The sequence below is a fragment of the Stegodyphus dumicola genome, chromosome X2, assembly GCF_044657685.1.
Source record: "Stegodyphus dumicola isolate Sdum_Otavi_A_Nest chromosome X2, ASM4465768v1".
Lineage (NCBI taxonomy): Eukaryota > Metazoa > Arthropoda > Arachnida > Araneae > Eresidae > Stegodyphus > Stegodyphus dumicola.
Genome location: NC_140781.1, coordinates 83550742 through 83571763, shown reverse-complemented (window position 1 = coordinate 83571763; position 21022 = coordinate 83550742). Strand labels below are relative to the sequence as shown.

General features: G+C 30.8%; 1 long non-coding RNA gene across 1 annotated transcript in view; it reads right to left on the bottom strand.

The window, feature by feature from the left end:
• LOC146992803 (uncharacterized) overlaps positions 1–20514 on the bottom strand; it is a 595935-nt gene extending 575421 nt beyond the window's left edge. The window contains exons 1-2 of the long non-coding RNA XR_015039032.1: positions 20405–20514; positions 15961–16063 (exon numbers count right to left, since the gene is read on the bottom strand). This is a non-coding gene — a long non-coding RNA (uncharacterized LOC146992803). The remainder of the gene's footprint in view (positions 1–15960; positions 16064–20404) is intronic.
• Positions 20515–21022: the final 508 nt, after the last annotated feature.

Sequence of the window (21022 nt, the reverse complement as noted above, 5' to 3'; positions counted from 1 at the left end):
ACTTGAGGGGGGGGGAGAACTAAAGTCTTTGAATTAAAGGGTATTATAAATTCATTTTAAATCAAAATTAATTTTGTGAAAATATGACACAAATATAAGGAATATACATTTTTACCATAATGTAATGTACGTTTTGCCAATTTGAAAATCTGGAGAACTAAAGTGTGAAATATAAGAAAACTGAAACAATCATTTGGAAAATCTCATCGAGTTAAATTAGTTTCTAAATTAGATGTTTTGAGTGTATTTAAAATTAGGCCAACTACTTCATTCACTACAAACCCATTACATAATACTAGTATTAAGGAAAAATGGTAAAAGGTTGCAAATATGTTAAATAATTCTATTGATCTAAAAATGGAAATAACTGATTTTCATCCTAATTAAGATCAAGAATATCACAAAAAGCCATTTGAATAGTCCTAGATCAGAAAAATCATGAACTGTTACACTTTTAAAAAGATAAATTCCTGCTTTCGATCCACTTAAAAATGTGAAAGAGGATTTTCAACAATGAACTTGTTAAAATCAATGTTTAGATACAGGATAACAAATCAACATCCCAACGACTCCAAGGATTTAGCCATAACATCGCATGTAACAGAGGGGAAAAAACTCGAAGAAGAAATGCAGTGTTAAATTTCACATTAAAATATGATTTCCCTGTATTTAACTTTCATCTTGCTGAATTTTTTGTAAATAATACAAAGAGTATACCTTTTCTTTAACATATTATACCACACATTTTTATACTTTGTGTAACGCATTTATAACTGAAATAATAAAAGTGCACTAGGTAATTGTAGCTAGCCAAAATTTTATAAACTCAAAACTGGCTCCCAGTAAGTTAAAGTTGCACATAACTGCACTAAGGTAAGCAATGCAATTTTATTTCTTTGTCTGTATTTGGTTTCATTTTCATATAAAAAGAGTTAAAAATAGGGTTATCTAGGTAACAAAATTTCAACACACAATTTCAGTAAAAATTGCAGAATAACAGATTTTGTCTTCCTGAAGACGTAACACCTTGCTATTCCAGCTATGATACAGACTGCATACTGTCAGAGAGAAATTCCTTTTTTAAACAGGGAATCCATATACTTTAATCTGTCTTGACACAAGTACTATTTATAACTAATCCATGGTCCAGGAGTAAAATACCTTATAGTAAATCCACCTAAATTTTTATGATTTCCGATCATCTGTATAGACTGTTTATTTATCACGACTAAACTCTCAATCTGCATTCTACATACCTCATGATGATTCTTCAACTCACGTTTTGTAGCCTATAATTTTTAATACAGGAGGAACTTGCTGAGCGCAGACTCGTAAAGCGTGAGTTCGCGTATAGCAGTACCTTAAAGGATTCCATTTAATTTATCCACTGCCAGAATTTCATTCATACGTGGTGCAACATTCATCCATCAACACCGGAAAGAATTTATCTGCTACTTTAAGCAATTTCCATCAACTGAAAATGAAGCCCAAAATAATTTTACAAACCTCAAAAGCAAAGGATGCCGAAGAATTTTCACATATGGAACATAGAGAAGTCAAACAATGAATCCGAAAATTTCAAAAGAAGAATTGGGCTCTTATAAAACCCCCTAATAATAAAAGTGCTCATTATGAAGAAAAGGTTTTACCTGAAGATATAATGAAGGAATTGTTAAATAACACAAAAGCAACGTCTGATCTTCTAGCGGAGATTGACGCAATTAAAGAAAAAAACAATACACATTAAAAGAGACACTTGGGAAACATGTGCTCCTTTACAGCGACAGGGTTACAGTTGCATCAGTCATTTTTATAAGCAAAAGACATCAGCTTTTTCATAAAATAATTCTGTCATGCATTTGCCAAGAGAACGGAATGAAGTCCAAAAGAAACTTTCAGAGTGCTTTTCAAAACAAAGTTGAAAGTTAATCTGCAGAATTTTACTTCGATAATAATAAGACTTCTCTGGTTTGATTACAAAATGAATTTTTATTTATGGAATCAATTTTAAATAGATCTTCGCAAATTGGTTCAGAAAACTTCACAATATGCCAAAATAGTTCAGATTAAGGGGAAAATATAATAAAGTATGCTTAAAACAACTAAGAAAAAGCACTTTTTGAGCAACTTTAACAGAAGACAATTTAGCTCCACTAACTTTCTTTACAAGTATTCATTAAATTTTTATTTACATTTATTTTTTGTTCAACATTTAACATTCAATAGTTTTAAGAGAAACAGCACTTGATAGAGAGACTCTAAATTCGGAAAAATCTGAAACAAAAGTGGTTTATACACAGGCAGTTCAATTACACTGACCTGTTGGGAAGAGAAGATTCTGTTGGACAGGGAAAATATTAGGCCACACAGAGAGGAAAATGTTTAGCCTCCTCCTCGTAATGCGAAAGAAGGCCACTTGGAAAAAAACTACACAACAGCAGTAATTTTGAAACCACTACGAAGCAACAGAACTCTAACAAATCTCACACTTCTGATAATTATACAGTGATTAACAGTTCAACCTCACTTCGAATATTACAATACAATATAAAGAAAGTACCAATTCAGACACTTCAATATGGAATTCAAAACCTAAGAAATTAATGCATAAATGCTACCCTAAACATTAAAACATAATGTGAAGCGTTCATGTAAAATAAATAACTAATAAAACTCCAATATAAAGCAACATGTGAAAAGAGACGTACAAATTATAACATTCAAGCATTTCTAGTCGAAATAAAGTTGATATAAAACAAGAATTACCAGCCACAGATGTCCTTTTGCTCTGCATTATTTCTCCGTTCCTTTTCTGTCACGATCTCATGTTCTGCATTCCAAGGGTGCACAAAAATGATGACAAATTACACTAGAAGAGGCCAAAAAGGGAAAAAAGTAATCATTAGATTTTAACTACTTTGATATTAAAGAATAATTATACACAAAGAGAAATATCTAATATTGTTTCTTAATATATAAAACTTCAAAAGTAGCCTTCTTTGTTTTCAAATTGAGCAATGTGCTACATTGTTACTAAAATCATCACTGCAGTCGATAGAAAAGCAAAGATTTTCCTAATACGACAGAAGTACAGTAAGCGAAAGGGGTTTTTAATGCATGGGTACAACATGAATAACAAAAGAAAAAACAAATTAGACAGTTATTACGAATACACAGAATAAAAGAGATAATGAGCTTCGAGAAGAGTAAATAATTTCAGCGCTGGTAGAAAGATGGCACCAAAAGACAATAAGCCGGTAACTTTAAATCACAAATAAATAAAATAAACTTTACTGTTAGCTTTGAAGCAGATGTTATATATTAAACTATCTTAATTCACACACAGAATTAGTCACATAACAGATCAAAATAGAGTAAGAATCAAACTCGCAATATATTAACATTAAAAAATCTGTACATATATACTTTTAAAGATTTTATTTTTTAAAAAAGGGCACAAAAACACCACTCTAAAAACAGACTTCGTAGAACATCTTGGAAACAAAAGTCATATACCATAAAAGAAATATTTCATTCCGAATTTTAACGTAAAAACCGTTTTTAATTTAAGTTCTTTACTTAGGTCCTCTCATCCTGAAATATTACCAGGTCACTTTAATGAAATTATAGCAATACTTTACTCAGGGAAAGAACATATTGTCTAGCTGCCCAGGTTCGAGCCCAGCTTTAATACAGCAAGCTAAAACACATGAAATGCCATTGAAAGATACAACATTTTGAGATGTGGCAAAAAATTTAAATGCAATTTCGTGGAAGAACTTTTGCAATTACCTACAAATTAAAATTTTGACCAAAAATTCAAGAAAACTAAGATACTCCTTTTTCTTTCGTAGAAATCAAAGTCATATACTAATGTAGGGATGCTCAACTTATTGTACTATAAAACCTAAACATAGGAATGAAATTTTGTCAGCTATGTGAGATGTCCAATACCGAGAAATTCCGTAAATTGTAGAATAGAACCTGCGTCTGAAAACAGACGAAAGGTAAAACATAATTCAAATACTTTACTTTTAGCCTTGAAGCAGGTGTTCTATATTAAATGTGCTAATGCACATACAGAATTAGTAATATAAAAGCTCAAAATATTGTAAGAACCAAACATGCATTATATAAACATTAAAAAATCTATATACATTTAAATAGTGTTATGAGGGTTTATTCTTAAATATTATAAGGTCACTTTCAAAGAAATGATAGAAATTTTCACTCAGGGCAGGGACATTCTGTCTGGCTGCCCGGGTTCCATCCCAGCTTCTGTTACAAAAGATTCATAGAAGAATTTTAAAAATCCAGAAACGAATCTTATGAAGAAATTATTGAACATAACACTTTCTATGATTTAGCCATTCTTACAGACATAATAACTAAATCTTAAACTTGAGGGGGGGGGAGAACTAAAGTCTTTGAATTAAAGGGTATTATAAATTCATTTTAAATCAAAATTAATTTTGTGAAAATATGACACAAATATAAGGAATATACATTTTTACCATAATGTAATGTACGTTTTGCCAATTTGAAAATCTGGAGAACTAAAGTGTGAAATATAAGAAAACTGAAACAATCATTTGGAAAATCTCATCGAGTTAAATTAGTTTCTAAATTAGATGTTTTGAGTGTATTTAAAATTAGGCCAACTACTTCATTCACTACAAACCCATTACATAATACTAGTATTAAGGAAAAATGGTAAAAGGTTGCAAATATGTTAAATAATTCTATTGATCTAAAAATGGAAATAACTGATTTTCATCCTAATTAAGATCAAGAATATCACAAAAAGCCATTTGAATAGTCCTAGATCAGAAAAATCATGAACTGTTACACTTTTAAAAAGATAAATTCCTGCTTTCGATCCACTTAAAAATGTGAAAGAGGATTTTCAACAATGAACTTGTTAAAATCAATGTTTAGATACAGGATAACAAATCAACATCCCAACGACTCCAAGGATTTAGCCATAACATCGCATGTAACAGAGGGGAAAAAACTCGAAGAAGAAATGCAGTGTTAAATTTCACATTAAAATATGATTTCCCTGTATTTAACTTTCATCTTGCTGAATTTTTTGTAAATAATACAAAGAGTATACCTTTTCTTTAACATATTATACCACACATTTTTATACTTTGTGTAACGCATTTATAACTGAAATAATAAAAGTGCACTAGGTAATTGTAGCTAGCCAAAATTTTATAAACTCAAAACTGGCTCCCAGTAAGTTAAAGTTGCACATAACTGCACTAAGGTAAGCAATGCAATTTTATTTCTTTGTCTGTATTTGGTTTCATTTTCATATAAAAAGAGTTAAAAATAGGGTTATCTAGGTAACAAAATTTCAACACACAATTTCAGTAAAAATTGCAGAATAACAGATTTTGTCTTCCTGAAGACGTAACACCTTGCTATTCCAGCTATGATACAGACTGCATACTGTCAGAGAGAAATTCCTTTTTTAAACAGGGAATCCATATACTTTAATCTGTCTTGACACAAGTACTATTTATAACTAATCCATGGTCCAGGAGTAAAATACCTTATAGTAAATCCACCTAAATTTTTATGATTTCCGATCATCTGTATAGACTGTTTATTTATCACGACTAAACTCTCAATCTGCATTCTACATACCTCATGATGATTCTTCAACTCACGTTTTGTAGCCTATAATTTTTAATACAGGAGGAACTTGCTGAGCGCAGACTCGTAAAGCGTGAGTTCGCGTATAGCAGTACCTTAAAGGATTCCATTTAATTTATCCACTGCCAGAATTTCATTCATACGTGGTGCAACATTCATCCATCAACACCGGAAAGAATTTATCTGCTACTTTAAGCAATTTCCATCAACTGAAAATGAAGCCCAAAATAATTTTACAAACCTCAAAAGCAAAGGATGCCGAAGAATTTTCACATATGGAACATAGAGAAGTCAAACAATGAATCCGAAAATTTCAAAAGAAGAATTGGGCTCTTATAAAACCCCCTAATAATAAAAGTGCTCATTATGAAGAAAAGGTTTTACCTGAAGATATAATGAAGGAATTGTTAAATAACACAAAAGCAACGTCTGATCTTCTAGCGGAGATTGACGCAATTAAAGAAAAAAACAATACACATTAAAAGAGACACTTGGGAAACATGTGCTCCTTTACAGCGACAGGGTTACAGTTGCATCAGTCATTTTTATAAGCAAAAGACATCAGCTTTTTCATAAAATAATTCTGTCATGCATTTGCCAAGAGAACGGAATGAAGTCCAAAAGAAACTTTCAGAGTGCTTTTCAAAACAAAGTTGAAAGTTAATCTGCAGAATTTTACTTCGATAATAATAAGACTTCTCTGGTTTGATTACAAAATGAATTTTTATTTATGGAATCAATTTTAAATAGATCTTCGCAAATTGGTTCAGAAAACTTCACAATATGCCAAAATAGTTCAGATTAAGGGGAAAATATAATAAAGTATGCTTAAAACAACTAAGAAAAAGCACTTTTTGAGCAACTTTAACAGAAGACAATTTAGCTCCACTAACTTTCTTTACAAGTATTCATTAAATTTTTATTTACATTTATTTTTTGTTCAACATTTAACATTCAATAGTTTTAAGAGAAACAGCACTTGATAGAGAGACTCTGAATTCGGAAAAATCTGAAACAAAAGTGGTTTATACACAGGCAGTTTAATTACACTGACCTGTTGGGAAGAGAAGATTCTGTTGGACAGGGAAAATATTAGGCCACACAGAGAGGAAAATGTTTAGCCTCCTCCTCGTAATGCGAAAGTAGGCCACTTGGAAAAAAACTACACAACAGCAGTAATTTTGAAACCACTACGAAGCAACAGAACTCTAACAAATCTCACACTTCTGATAATTATACAGTGATTAACAGTTCAACCTCACTTCGAATATTACAATACAGTATAAAGAAAGTACCAATTGAGACACTTCAATATGGAATTCAAAACCTAAGAAATTAATGCATAAATGCTACCCTAAACATTAAAACATAATGTGAAGCGTTCATGTAAAATAAATAACTAATAAAACTCCAATATAAAGCAACATGTGAAAAGAGACGTACAAATTATAACATTCAAGCATTTCTAGTGGAAATAAAGTTGATATAAAACAAGAATTACCAGCCACAGGTGTCCTTTTGCTCTGCATTATTTCTCCATTCCTTTTCTGTCACGATCTCATGTTCTGCATTCCAAGGGTGCACAAAAATGATGACAAATTACACTAGAAGAGGCCAAAAAGGGAAAAAAGTAATCATTAGATTTTAACTACTTTGATATTAAAGAATAATTATACACAAAGAGAAATATCTAATATTGTTTCTTAATACATAAAACTTCAAAAGTAGCCTTCTTTGTTTTCAACTCGAGCAATGTGCTACATTGTTACTAAAATCATGACTGCAGTCGATAGAAAAGCAAAGATATTCCTAATACGACAGAAGTACAGTAAGCGAAAGGGGTTTTTAATGCATGGGTACAACATGAACAACAAAAGAAAAAACAAATTAGACAGTTATTACGAATACACAGAATAAAAGAGATAATGAGCTTCGAGAAGAGTAAATAATTTCAGCGCTGGTAGAAAGATGGCACCAAAAGACAATAAGCCGGTAACTTTAAATCACAAATAAATAAAATAAACTTTACTGTTAGCTTTGAAGCAGATGTTATATATTAAACTATCTTAATTCACACACAGAATTAGTCACATAACAGATCAAAATAGAGTAAGAATCAAACTCGCAATATATTAACATTAAAAAATCTGTACATATATACTTTTAAAGATTTTATTTTTTAAAAAAGGGCACAAAAACACCACTCTAAAAACAGACTTCGTAGAACATCTTGGAAACAAAAGTCATATACCATAAAAGAAATATTTCATTCCGAATTTTAACGTAAAAACCGTTTTTAATTTAAGTTCTTTACTTAGGTCCTCTCATCCTGAAATATTACCAGGTCACTTTAATGAAATTATAGCAATACTTTACTCAGGGAAAGAAGATATTGTCTAGCTGCCCAGGTTCGAGCCCAGCTTTAATACAGCAAGCTAAAACACATGAAATGCCATTGAAAGATACAACATTTTGAGATGTTGCAAAAAATTTAAATGCAATTTCGTGGAAGAACTTTTGCAATTACCTACAAATTAAAATTTTGACCAAAAATTCAAGAAAACTAAGATACTCCTTTTTCTTTCGTAGAAATCAAAGTCATATACTAATGTAGGGATGCTCAACTTATTGTACTATAAAACCTAAACATAGGAATGAAATTTTGTCAGCTATGTGAGATGTCCAATACCGAGAAATTCCGTAAATTGTAGAATAGAACCTGCGTCTGAAAACAGACGAAAGGTAAAACATAATTCAAATACTTTACTTTTAGCCTTGAAGCAGGTGTTCTATATTAAATGTGCTAATGCACATACAGAATTAGTAATATAAAAGCTCAAAATATTGTAAGAACCAAACATGCATTATATAAACATTAAAAAATCTATATACATTTAAATAGTGTTATGAGGGTTTATTCTTAAATATTATAAGGTCACTTTCAAAGAAATGATAGAAATTTTCACTCAGGGCAGGGACATTCTGTCTGGCTGCCCGGGTTCCATCCCAGCTTCTGTTACAAAAGATTCATAGAAGAATTTTAAAAATCCAGAAACGAATCTTATGAAGAAATTATTGAACATAACACTTTCTATGATTTAGCCATTCTTACAGACATAATAACTAAATCTTAAACTTGAGGGGGGGAGAGAACTAAAGTCTTTGAATTAAAGGGTATTATAAATTCATTTTAAATCAAAATTAATTTTGTGAAAATATGACACAAATATAAGGAATATACATTTTTACCATAATGTAATGTACGTTTTGCCAATTTGAAAATCTGGAGAACTAAAGTGTGAAATATAAGAAAACTGAAACAATCATTTGGAAAATCTCATCGAGTTAAATTAGTTTCTAAATTAGATGTTTTGAGTGTATTTAAAATTAGGCCAACTACTTCATTCACTACAAACCCATTACATAATACTAGTATTAAGGAAAAATGGTAAAAGGTTGCAAATATGTTAAATAATTCTATTGATCTAAAAATGGAAATAACTGATTTTCATCCTAATTAAGATCAAGAATATCACAAAAAGCCATTTGAATAGTCCTAGATCAGAAAAATCATGAACTGTTACACTTTTAAAAAGATAAATTCCTGCTTTCGATCCACTTAAAAATGTGAAAGAGGATTTTCAACAATGAACTTGTTAAAATCAATGTTTAGATACAGGATAACAAATCAACATCCCAACGACTCCAAGGATTTAGCCATAACATCGCATGTAACAGAGGGGAAAAAACTCGAAGAAGAAATGCAGTGTTAAATTTCACATTAAAATATGATTTCCCTGTATTTAACTTTCATCTTGCTGAATTTTTTGTAAATAATACAAAGAGTATACCTTTTCTTTAACATATTATACCACACATTTTTATACTTTGTGTAACGCATTTATAACTGAAATAATAAAAGTGCACTAGGTAATTGTAGCTAGCCAAAATTTTATAAACTCAAAACTGGCTCCCAGTAAGTTAAAGTTGCACATAACTGCACTAAGGTAAGCAATGCAATTTTATTTCTTTGTCTGTATTTGGTTTCATTTTCATATAAAAAGAGTTAAAAATAGGGTTATCTAGGTAACAAAATTTCAACACACAATTTCAGTAAAAATTGCAGAATAACAGATTTTGTCTTCCTGAAGACGTAACACCTTGCTATTCCAGCTATGATACAGACTGCATACTGTCAGAGAGAAATTCCTTTTTTAAACAGGGAATCCATATACTTTAATCTGTCTTGACACAAGTACTATTTATAACTAATCCATGGTCCAGGAGTAAAATACCTTATAGTAAATCCACCTAAATTTTTATGATTTCCGATCATCTGTATAGACTGTTTATTTATCACGACTAAACTCTCAATCTGCATTCTACATACCTCATGATGATTCTTCAACTCACGTTTTGTAGCCTATAATTTTTAATACAGGAGGAACTTGCTGAGCGCAGACTCGTAAAGCGTGAGTTCGCGTATAGCAGTACCTTAAAGGATTCCATTTAATTTATCCACTGCCAGAATTTCATTCATACGTGGTGCAACATTCATCCATCAACACCGGAAAGAATTTATCTGCTACTTTAAGCAATTTCCATCAACTGAAAATGAAGCCCAAAATAATTTTACAAACCTCAAAAGCAAAGGATGCCGAAGAATTTTCACATATGGAACATAGAGAAGTCAAACAATGAATCCGAAAATTTCAAAAGAAGAATTGGGCTCTTATAAAACCCCCTAATAATAAAAGTGCTCATTATGAAGAAAAGGTTTTACCTGAAGATATAATGAAGGAATTGTTAAATAACACAAAAGCAACGTCTGATCTTCTAGCGGAGATTGACGCAATTAAAGAAAAAAACAATACACATTAAAAGAGACACTTGGGAAACATGTGCTCCTTTACAGCGACAGGGTTACAGTTGCATCAGTCATTTTTATAAGCAAAAGACATCAGCTTTTTCATAAAATAATTCTGTCATGCATTTGCCAAGAGAACGGAATGAAGTCCAAAAGAAACTTTCAGAGTGCTTTTCAAAACAAAGTTGAAAGTTAATCTGCAGAATTTTACTTCGATAATAATAAGACTTCTCTGGTTTGATTACAAAATGAATTTTTATTTATGGAATCAATTTTAAATAGATCTTCGCAAATTGGTTCAGAAAACTTCACAATATGCCAAAATAGTTCAGATTAAGGGGAAAATATAATAAAGTATGCTTAAAACAACTAAGAAAAAGCACTTTTTGAGCAACTTTAACAGAAGACAATTTAGCTCCACTAACTTTCTTTACAAGTATTCATTAAATTTTTATTTACATTTATTTTTTGTTCAACATTTAACATTCAATAGTTTTAAGAGAAACAGCACTTGATAGAGAGACTCTGAATTCGGAAAAATCTGAAACAAAAGTGGTTTATACACAGGCAGTTTAATTACACTGAGCTGTTGGGAAGAGAAGATTCTGTTGGACAGGGAAAATATTAGGCCACACAGAGAGGAAAATGTTTAGCCTCCTCCTCGTAATGCGAAAGGAGGCCACCTGGAAAAAAACTACACAACAGCAGTAATTTTGAAACCACTACGAAGCAACAGAACTCTAACAAATCTCAGACTTCTGATAATTATACAGTGATTAACAGTTCAATCTCACTTCGAAAATTACAATACAATATAAAGAAAGTACCAATTCGGACACTTCAATATGGAATTCAAAACCTAAGAAATTAATGCATAAATGCTACCCTAAACATTAAAACATAATGTGAAGCGTTCATGTAAAATAAATAACTAATAAAACTCCAATATAAAGCAACATGTGAAAAGAGACGTACAAATTATAACATTCAAGCATTTCTAGTGGAAATAAAGTTGATATAAAACAAGAATTACCAGCCACAGATGTCCTTTTGCTCTGCATTATTTCTCCGTTCCTTTTCTGTCACGATCTCATGTTCTGCATTCCAAGGGTGCACAAAAATGATGACAAATTACACTAGAAGAGGCCAAAAAGGGAAAAAAGTAATCATTAGATTTTAACTACTTTGATATTAAAGAATAATTATACACAAAGAGAAATATCTAATATTGTTTCTTAATACATAAAACTTCAAAAGTAGCCTTCTTTGTTTTCAACTCGAGCAATGTGCTACATTGTTACTAAAATCATGACTGCAGTCGATAGAAAAGCAAAGATATTCCTAATACGACAGAAGTACAGTAAGCGAAAGGGGTTTTTAATGCATGGGTACAACATGAACAACAAAAGAAAAAACAAATTAGACAGTTATTACGAATACACAGAATAAAAGAGATAATGAGCTTCGAGAAGAGTAAATAATTTCAGCGCTGGTAGAAAGATGGCACCAAAAGACAATAAGCCGGTAACTTTAAATCACAAATAAATAAAATAAACTTTACTGTTAGCTTTGAAGCAGATGTTATATATTAAACTATCTTAATTCACACACAGAATTAGTCACATAACAGATCAAAATAGAGTAAGAATCAAACTCGCAATATATTAACATTAAAAAATCTGTACATATATACTTTTAAAGATTTTATTTTTTAAAAAAGGGCACAAAAACACCACTCTAAAAACAGACTTCGTAGAACATCTTGGAAACAAAAGTCATATACCATAAAAGAAATATTTCATTCCGAATTTTAACGTAAAAACCGTTTTTAATTTAAGTTCTTTACTTAGGTCCTCTCATCCTGAAATATTACCAGGTCACTTTAATGAAATTATAGCAATACTTTACTCAGGGAAAGAAGATATTGTCTAGCTGCCCAGGTTCGAGCCCAGCTTTAATACAGCAAGCTAAAACACATTAAATGCCATTGAAAGATACAACATTTTGAGATGTGGCAAAAAATTTAAATGCAATTTCGTGGAAGAACTTTTGCAATTACCTACAAATTAAAATTTTGACCAAAAATTCAAGAAAACTAAGATACTCCTTTTTCTTTCGTAGAAATCAAAGTCATATACTAATGTAGGGATGCTCAACTTATTGTACTATAAAACCTAAACATAGGAATGAAATTTTGTCAGCTATGTGAGATGTCCAATACCGAGAAATTCCGTAAATTGTAGAATAGAACCTGCGTCTGAAAACAGACGAAAGGTAAAACATAATTCAAATACTTTACTTTTAGCCTTGAAGCAGGTGTTCTATATTAAATGTGCTAATGCACATACAGAATTAGTAATATAAAAGCTCAAAATATTGTAAGAACCAAACATGCATTATATAAACATTAAAAAATCTATATACATTTAAATAGTGTTATGAGGGTTTATTCTTAAATATTATAAGGTCACTTTCAAAGAAATGATAGAAATTTTCACTCAGGGCAGGGACATTCTGTCTGGCTGCCCGGGTTCCATCCCAGCTTCTGTTACAAAAGATTCATAGAAGAATTTTAAAAATCCAGAAACGAATCTTATGAAGAAATTATTGAACATAACACTTTCTATGATTTAGCCATTCTTACAGACATAATAACTAAATCTTAAACTTGAGGGGGGGAGAGAACTAAAGTCTTTGAATTAAAGGGTATTATAAATTCATTTTAAATCAAAATTAATTTTGTGAAAATATGACACAAATATAAGGAATATACATTTTTACCATAATGTAATGTACGTTTTGCCAATTTGAAAATCTGGAGAACTAAAGTGTGAAATATAAGAAAACTGAAACAATCATTTGGAAAATCTCATCGAGTTAAATTAGTTTCTAAATTAGATGTTTTGAGTGTATTTAAAATTAGGCCAACTACTTCATTCACTACAAACCCATTACATAATACTAGTATTAAGGAAAAATGGTAAAAGGTTGCAAATATGTTAAATAATTCTATTGATCTAAAAATGGAAATAACTGATTTTCATCCTAATTAAGATCAAGAATATCACAAAAAGCCATTTGAATAGTCCTAGATCAGAAAAATCATGAACTGTTACACTTTTAAAAAGATAAATTCCTGCTTTCGATCCACTTAAAAATGTGAAAGAGGATTTTCAACAATGAACTTGTTAAAATCAATGTTTAGATACAGGATAACAAATCAACATCCCAACGACTCCAAGGATTTAGCCATAACATCGCATGTAACAGAGGGGAAAAAACTCGAAGAAGAAATGCAGTGTTAAATTTCACATTAAAATATGATTTCCCTGTATTTAACTTTCATCTTGCTGAATTTTTTGTAAATAATACAAAGAGTATACCTTTTCTTTAACATATTATACCACACATTTTTATACTTTGTGTAACGCATTTATAACTGAAATAATAAAAGTGCACTAGGTAATTGTAGCTAGCCAAAATTTTATAAACTCAAAACTGGCTCCCAGTAAGTTAAAGTTGCACATAACTGCACTAAGGTAAGCAATGCAATTTTATTTCTTTGTCTGTATTTGGTTTCATTTTCATATAAAAAGAGTTAAAAATAGGGTTATCTAGGTAACAAAATTTCAACACACAATTTCAGTAAAAATTGCAGAATAACAGATTTTGTCTTCCTGAAGACGTAACACCTTGCTATTCCAGCTATGATACAGACTGCATACTGTCAGAGAGAAATTCCTTTTTTAAACAGGGAATCCATATACTTTAATCTGTCTTGACACAAGTACTATTTATAACTAATCCATGGTCCAGGAGTAAAATACCTTATAGTAAATCCACCTAAATTTTTATGATTTCCGATCATCTGTATAGACTGTTTATTTATCACGACTAAACTCTCAATCTGCATTCTACATACCTCATGATGATTCTTCAACTCACGTTTTGTAGCCTATAATTTTTAATACAGGAGGAACTTGCTGAGCGCAGACTCGTAAAGCGTGAGTTCGCGTATAGCAGTACCTTAAAGGATTCCATTTAATTTATCCACTGCCAGAATTTCATTCATACGTGGTGCAACATTCATCCATCAACACCGGAAAGAATTTATCTGCTACTTTAAGCAATTTCCATCAACTGAAAATGAAGCCCAAAATAATTTTACAAACCTCAAAAGCAAAGGATGCCGAAGAATTTTCACATATGGAACATAGAGAAGTCAAACAATGAATCCGAAAATTTCAAAAGAAGAATTGGGCTCTTATAAAACCCCCTAATAATAAAAGTGCTCATTATGAAGAAAAGGTTTTACCTGAAGATATAATGAAGGAATTGTTAAATAACACAAAAGCAACGTCTGATCTTCTAGCGGAGATTGACGCAATTAAAGAAAAAAACAATACACATTAAAAGAGACACTTGGGAAACATGTGCTCCTTTACAGCGACAGGGTTACAGTTGCATCAGTCATTTTTATAAGCAAAAGACATCAGCTTTTTCATAAAATAATTCTGTCACGCATTTGCCAAGAGAACGGAATGAAGTCCAAAAGAAACTTTCAGAGTGCTTTTCAAAACAAAGTTGAAAGTTAATCTGCAGAATTTTACTTCGATAATAATAAAACATCTCTTTGATTACAAAATGAATTTTTATTTATGGAATCAATTTTAAATAGATCTTCGCAAATTGGTTCAGAAAACTTCACAATATGCCAAAATAGTTCAGATTAAGGGGAAAATATAATAAAGTATGCTTAAAACAACTAAGAAAAAGCACTTTTTGAGCAACTTTAACAGAAGACAATTTAGCTCCACTAACTTTCTTTACAAGTATTCATTAAATTTTTATTTACATTTATTTTTTGTTCAACATTTAACATTCAATAGTTTTAAGAGAAACAGCACTTGATAGAGAGACTCTGAATTCGGAAAAATCTGAAACAAAAGTGGTTTATACACAGGCAGTTTAATTACACTGAGCTGTTGGGAAGAGAAGATTCTGTTGGACAGGGAAAATATTAGGCCACACAGAGAGGAAAATGTTTAGCCTCCTCCTCGTAATGCGAAAGAAGGCCACTTGGAAAAAAACTACACAACAGCAGTAATTTTGAAACCACTACGAAGCAACAGAACTCTAACAAATCTCAGACTTCTGATAATTATACAGTGATTAACAGTTCAATCTCACTTCGAAAATTACAATACAATATAAAGAAAGTACCAATTCAGACACTTCAATATGGAATTCAAAACCTAAGAAATTAATGCATAAATGCTACCCTAAACATTAAAACATAATGTGAAGCGTTCATGTAAAATAAATAACTAATAAAACTCCAATATAAAGCAACATGTGAAAAGAGACGTACAAATTATAACATTCAAGCATTTCTAGTGGAAATAAAGTTGATATAAAACAAGAATTACCAGCCACAGATGTCCTTTTGCTCTGCATTATTTCTCCGTTCCTTTTCTGTCACGATCTCATGTTCTGCATTCCAAGAGTGCACAAAAATGATGACAAATTACACTAGAAGAGGTCAAAAAGGGAAAAAAGTAATAATTAGATTTTAACTACTTTGATATTAAAGAATAATTATACACAAAGAGAAATATCTAATATTGTTTCTTAATACATAAAATTTCAAAAGTAGCCTTCTTTGTTTTCAACTCGAGCAATGTGCTACATTGTTACTAAAATCATGACTGCAGTCGATAGAAAAGCAAAGATATTCCTAATACGACAGAAGTACAGTAAGCGAAAGGGGTTTTTAATGCATGGGTACAACATGAACAACAAAAGAAAAAACAAATTAGACAGTTATTACGAATACACAGAATAAAAGAGATAATGAGCTTCGAGAAGAGTAAATAATTTCAGCGCTGGTAGAAAGATGGCACCAAAAGACAATAAGCCGGTAATTTTAAATCACAAATAAACAAAATAAACTTTATTGTTAGCTTTGAAGCAGATGTTATATATTAAACTATCTTAATTCACACAAAGAATTAGTCACATAACAGATCAAAATAGAGTAAGAATCAAACTCGCAATATATTAACATTAAAAAAGCTGTACATATATAATTTTAATGATTTTATTTTTTAAAAAAGGGCACAAAAACACCACTCTAAAAACAGACTTCGAAGAACATCTTGGAAACAAAAGTCATATACCATAAAAGAAATATTTCATTCCGAATTTTAACGTAAAAACCGTTTTTAATTTAAGGTCTTTACTTAGGTCCTCTCATCCATGAGAGAGGACAGCTTAGTCCAATGTACAAGAAATTATCCTGAAATATTACCAGGTCACTTTAATGAAATTACAGCAATACTTTCCTCAGGGAAAGAACATATTGTCTAGCTGCCCAGGTTCGAGCCCAGCTTTAATACAGCAAGCTAAAACACATGAAATGCCATTGAAAGATACAACATTTTGAGATGTGGCAAAAAATTTAAATGCAATTTCGTGGAAGAACTATTGCAATTACCTACAAATTAAAATTTTGACCAAAAATTCAAGAAAACTAAGATACTTCTTTTTCTTTCGTAGGAATCAGTCATATACTAATGTAGGGATGCTCAACTTATTGTACCATAAAACCTAAACATAGGAATGAAATTTTGTCAGCTATCTGAGATGTCCAATAACGAGAAATTCCGTAAATTGTAGAATAGAACCTGCGTCTGAAAAGAGACGAAAGGTAAAACATAATTCAAATACTTTACTTTTAGCCTTGAAGCAGGTGTTCTATATTAAATGTGTTAATTCACATACAGAATTAGTAATATAAAAGCTCAAAATATTGTGAGAACCAAACATGCATTATATAAACATTAAAAAATCTATATACATTTAATTAGTGTTATGAGGGTTTATTCTTAAATATTATAAGGTCACTTTCAAAGAAATGATAGAAATTTTCACTCAGGGCAGGGACATTCTGTCTGGCTGCCCGGGTTCCATCCCAGGTTCTGTTACAAAAGATTCATAGAAGAATTTTAAAAATCCAGAAACGAATCTTATGAAGAAATTATTGAACATAACACTTTCTATGATTAAACCATTCTTACAGACATAATAACTAAATCTTAAACTTGAGGGGGGAGGGAGAACTAAAGTCTTTGAATTAAAGGGTATTATAAATTCATTTTAAATCAAAATTAATTTTGTGAAAATATTACACAAATATAAGGAATATACATTTTTACCATAATGTAATGTACGTTTTGCCACTTTGAAAATCTGGAGAACTAAAGTGTGAAATATAAGAAAACTGAAACAATCATTTGGAAAATCTCATCGAGCTTAAATTAGTTTCTAAATTAGATGTTTTGAGTGTATTTAAAATTAGGCCAACTACTTCATTCACTTCAAACCCATTACATAATACTAGTATTAAGGAAAAATGGTAAAAGGTTGCAAATATGTTAAATAACAATTCTACTGATGTAGAAATGGAAATAACTGATTTTCATCCTAATTAAGATAGGAATATCACAAAAAGCCATTTGAATAGTCCTAGATCAGAAAAATCATGAACCGTTAAACTTTTAAAAAGATAAATTCCTCCTTTGGATCCACTTAAAAATGTGAAAGAGGATTTTCAACAACAAACTTGTTAAAATCAATGTTAAGATACAGAATAAAAGACAAACATACGAACGACTGCATGGATTTAGCCATAACATCGCATGTACCCGAGGGAGAAAAGAAACTCTCAGAAGAAATGCAGCGTAAAATTCACATTAAACTATGATTTCCCTGTATTTAATTTTCATCTTGCTGAATTTTTGCTAAATAATACAAAGACTATACCTTTTCTTTAACATATTATACCACACATTTTTATACTTTGTGTAACGCATTTATAACTGAAATAATAAAAGTGCACTAGGTAATTGTAGCTAGCCAAAATTTTATAAACTCAAAACTGGCTCCCAGTAAGTTAAAGTTGCACATAACTGCACTAAGGTAAGCAATGCAATTTTATTTCTTTGTCTGTATTTGGTTTCATTTTCATATAAAAAGAGTTAAAAATAGGGTTATCTAGGTAACAAAATTTCAACACACAATTTCAGTAAAAATTGCAGAATAACAGATTTTGTCTTCCTGAAGACGTAACACCTTGCTATTCCAGCTATGATACAGACTGCATACTGTCAGAGAGAAATTCCTTTTTTAAACAGGGAATCCATATACTTTAATCTGTCTTGACACAAGTACTATTTATAACTAATCCATGGTCCAGGAGTAAAATACCTTATAGTAAATCCACCTAAATTTTTATGATTTCCGATCATCTGTATAGACTGTTTATTTATCACGACTAAACTCTCAATCTGCATTCTACATACCTCATGATGATTCTTCAACTCACGTTTTGTAGCCTATAATTTTTAATACAGGAGGAACTTGCTGAGCGCAGACTCGTAAAGCGTGATTTCGCGTATAGCAGTACCTTAAAGGATTCCATTTAATTTATCCACTGCCAGAATTTCATTCATACGTGGTGCAACATTCATCCATCAACACCGGAAAGAATTTATCTGCTACTTTAAGCAATTTCCATCAACTGAAAATGAAGCCCAAAATAATTTTACAAACCTCAAAAGCAAAGGATGCCGAAGAATTTTCACATATGGAACATAGAGAAGTCAAACAATGAATCCGAAAATTTCAAAAGAAGAATTGGGCTCTTATAAAACCCCCTAATAATAAAAGTGCTCATTATGAAGAAAAGGTTTTACCTGAAGATATAATGAAGGAATTGTTAAATAACACAAAAGCAACGTCTGATCTTCTAGCGGAGATTGACGCAATTAAAGAAAAAAACAATACACATTAAAAGAGACACTTGGGAAACATGTGCTCCTTTACAGCGACAGGGTTACAGTTGCATCAGTCATTTTTATAAGCAAAAGACATCAGCTTTTTCATAAAATAATTCTGTCATGCATTTGCCAAGAGAACGGAATGAAGTCCAAAAGAAACTTTCAGAGTGCTTTTCAAAACAAAGTTGAAAGTTAATCTGCAGAATTTTACTTCGATAATAATAAAACATCTCTGGTTTGATTACAAAATGAATTTTTATTTATGGAATCAATTTTAAATAGATCTTCGCAAATTCGTTCAGAAAACTTCACTATATGCCAAAATAGTTCAGATTAAAGGGAAAATATAATAAAGTATGCTTAAAACAACTAAGAAAAAGCACTTTTTGAGCAACTTTAACAGAAGACAATTTAGCTCCACTAACTTTCTTTACAAGTATTCATTAAATTTTTATTTACATTTATTTTTTGTTCAACATTTAACATTCAATAGTTTTAAGAGAAACAGCACTTGATACAGAGACTCTAAATTCGGAAAAATCTGAAACAAAAGTGGTTTATACACAGGCAGTTCAATTACACTGACCTGTTGGGAAGAGAAGATTCTGTTGGACAGGGAAAATATTAGGCCACACAGAGAGGAAAATGTTTAGCCTCCTCCTCGTAATGCGAAAGAAGGCCACTTGGAAAAAAACTACACAACAGCAGTAATTTTGAAACCACTACGAAGCAACAGAACTCTAACAAATCTCACACTTCTGATAATTATACAGTGATTAACAGTTCAACCTCACTTCGAATATTACAATACAATATAAAGAAAGTACCAATTCAGACACTTCAATATGGAATTCAAAACCTAAGAAATTAATGCATAAATGCTACCCTAAACATTAAAACATAATGTGAAGCGTTCATGTAAAATAAATAACTAATAAAACTCCAATATAAAGCAACATGTGAAAAGAGACGTACAAATTATAACATTCAAGCATTTCTAGTGGAAATAAAGTTGATATAAAACAAGAATTACCAGCCACAGATGTCCTTTTGCTCTGCATTATTTCTCCGTTCCTTTTCTGTCACGATCTCATGTTCTGCATTCCAAGGGTGCACAAAAATGATGACAAATTACACTAGAAGAGGTCAAAAAGGGAAAAAAGTAATAATTAGATTTTAACTACTTTGATATTAAAGAATAATTATACACAAAGAGAAATATCTAATATTGTTTCTTAATACATAAAACTTCAAAAGTAGCCTTCTTTGTTTTCAACTCGAGCAATGTGCTACATTGTTACTAAAATCATGACTGCAGTCGATAGAAAAGCAAAGATATTCCTAATACGACAGAAGTACAGTAAGCGAAAGGGGTTTTTAATGCATGGGTACAACATGAACAACAAAAGAAAAAACAAATTAGACAGTTATTACGAATACACAGAATAAAAGAGATAATGAGCTTCGAGAAGAGTAAATAATTTCAGCGCTGGTAGAAAGATGGCACCAAAAGACAATAAGCCGGTAATTTTAAATCACAAATAAACAAAATAAACTTTATTGTTAGCTTTGAAGCAGATGTTATATATTAAACTATCTTAATTCACACAAAGAATTAGTCACATAACAGATCAAAATAGAGTAAGAATCA